Raw genomic sequence first — 2852 nt, forward strand, 5'->3', positions numbered from 1 at the left:
TGCTCCAGGAGGTGGGTTATCGAATCCAGAGATACTCTTTCTCTCTCCCCCGCCTTGAACCCCCACTTCCCTGCTTTTTTAGGCAGCTTCCTGACTCCCCAGCTGAGATCAGGGCCCTGTCACTGCGTGGACACCACCTCTGCTCCCAAGAGTTCCCAGTCTGGCTAGGCCAAGGGTGAGAGGGGAAACTGAGGCACAGAGAGGGGAGGGGACTTGTCCAAGGTCACCCAGCAGAATGTCAGGAACAGAACCCAGGTGTCCTGGTGCAGTGACCTAACTGCTGGGCCAGGCTGCCGCCTCTGACCATGCCGAGCACTCGTGCCATGGGCCTTTGCTGCTGTATTTTGCGCCAGGGTCATTGTGGGGCAGCTGCTACTCCTTCAGGCTCTCTGGCGCAGACGGGGTTAAACAGGTTGTTTCCAGTCAGGATCCCTGATGCTGGGAAATCCCCTCCCCTGCCTGGCAAAGCGGCTTAGGTGTCTCTGCTGGGCATTGATTAGTGCCAGGCAGATGCTCTCTGCAGCCGCTGGCCAGCTGGCTCCCTTGGCCAAGGGCCCAGCCGGACTAGGGGCTGCTCCCACTGGAGCCAGGGCCACAACCATGGGCAGGTTCCCACAGTGGCCCCTCTGTGACCACTTGCCCTTAGGGAGCGGGAAGAGCGTTCCCCAGCCGGTCTGACCGGTTCCTTTGCCCCAGGGATCTCCCTCCCCACTGGAGAGCTCTGCATGCTCCAGTGCCCCCGGGGCCCATGCCCCACATCCAGGCTCTGATCTCTCACACATGCCATCCCCTGCCAGGCTCCAGGGGCTCTGCTTATCGCAGGCGCTTGCTGTCCTGCCTGACTGGCATCTGGAGCTCCCTGGCTATGTTCATATTGAGCCCCGCCATGCACATGGAGAGACGAGTCTAGTTAATGGTCTCCAGGTCCCTAAGAGGGGAGATGATTTCTGCTAACCAGGGGCTCTTCCCTCTACCAGCCTGGGGCTGGGAGCTGAAGTGACAAATCCAGGGGGGAGATAAGGGGCCCATGTTTAACAGGGAGGGAAATTAACCATCGGAACAGCGGACCCAAGCACAGGAGAGTTGCGGGCACTTGGCGCCTGTAAATCCAGTCTGGATTGCCTCTCTACAGCTCTGCTCCAGCTCAGCCCTGAGCTCTGTGCTGGCCACAGGGATTGCTAGGGAATGCTGGCTGGTTGTACGGCAGGGCAGGCTGGATGGTCAGAGGTGGCCTGCTGATTTACAAAGGCCCAGATTCTCCCCTCTGCCTTAGAGCTGCTGAAAAATGTAGCCGGTTGTTTTACTGCCGGTTTGAGAGGATTTCCCCTCCCCCAGTATCCCCAGCCTCGGCCATTCAGACATCAGGAGCCTGGCTTGAAAATCAGGAGATCTTTAGAAAGGGGGGGGGGGGTGTTCCTCTTTCTCCTGAGTGGAGCCTTTCGTGTCACGGTTTCAAAGAGAAAGCCAAGGTTCTCGCAGCCTCCCCTGACTCCGGGAGCTGGGGATTGAAGGAAGGCACCACGGAGGTGCCACCACATAGCGCCAGGCTTGGGATACAATCATGGGAGCTGGCAGACTCCCAAATTTTGCTGTTCCACAGGGTGGCTATTTGTGCCAATAAACTGTGGCCGTGACATCCCCTTTCCTGGAGAGGGGGTCCCCTTGGTGCTGGGAAGGGCTTCTGTTTTCCGTGGGAAAGCTTTGCCAAATGTCGCCTCTGCCTCTGTCCCTGGCAGTGCGCCAGGCATCTGGGGCACATGGGGAGCCCCCCAGCTGTGTTCTGCTGTGGGTGGCCCTGTTCTAGCTGTGCCTGCCCCCAGCTCCAAAGGGTCACCAGGGCTCTGGCCTGGCATAGCTCACCTTGAAGAGTTGTCTCTGTGCAGCAGCTCCGAGTCCGTGGTCTGTTTGAGGGTGGCGGGGGTCGCATGCCGGGGACCCCTGCTGCAGCGGGCACTCACTGGGAGCAGGCCGCTGCCTGCGGCGGGCGTGCTGTGCGCTGGGTCCTCGGGGGGGGGTGTGGGCTGCAGGCCACCTTGCTTTGCAGAGGGGGAGCAGAGGCCGGGACCCCCTGGCTGGGCGAGCAGCCTGGCTGGTGCGTGTGGTGGCCCCGAGGGTCGAGGGTCTGGGCTGCGCCTGGTACAACACAGGGGAGCAGGCCCCAGCTCGGCCGGTTCTGCAGGTGTGGCTGTAATACCGTTCTGTGAGCTCGGTTCTTGCAAACCTTGGCCCAAGAGCGCGGCAGCAGGGCTGTGACCCCCTCTCCCCACCCCCCAGGGAAATTAACGTGCTCCCTGTGAGCTGCTCGGACCCTGAGATGGGTCAGAAACAGGCCCCCAACACCCCCCCACCCCTTTCCCTCTATCTTGCAAGGTCAGCGCAGCCCTTCCCGCTCCTGGAGGGTCAATGGGGGTCTGGTGCCGCTCTCCCTGAGGCAGGCCCTCCTGGTCCCCTGGTGCCTTTCCCATGTGCTGTGCCCAGAATGCAGCCAGGTCTGGAATCGCTCCCCACCCCTCTGGGTCCCCTGGCGGCTGCTCTCCGCCCCAGAGCTGGTTACATTTCAGGGCTGTCGGGGGGGAGGAGCTGTAGGGACATGCTTGCTGGGTCCCTTCGTGGCCTGAGCGCAGGTGGGCAAGGCTGGTGGGCTCTGGCTCAGGCCCGGCTCTCGCTGTGCATGGCTGGCGGCCTAGCGGGTGAGTTCCCCGTGGGCGTGGCGCTGACATGCCGCTCCTATGGAGGGGGCGGTGCCCAGAGCGGCTCCAGGTGAGGTCTGACGACAGCAGCCTCCGCGCCCTGCCCCACTCTCTCTCGGGTCGCTCCCCAGGAAGGCAGTGCGAGCTCCCCCCAGCCAGTCC

The sequence above is a fragment of the Lepidochelys kempii genome, chromosome 6 (genome assembly GCF_965140285.1).
Source record: "Lepidochelys kempii isolate rLepKem1 chromosome 6, rLepKem1.hap1, whole genome shotgun sequence".
Taxonomy (NCBI): Eukaryota; Metazoa; Chordata; order Testudines; family Cheloniidae; genus Lepidochelys; species Lepidochelys kempii.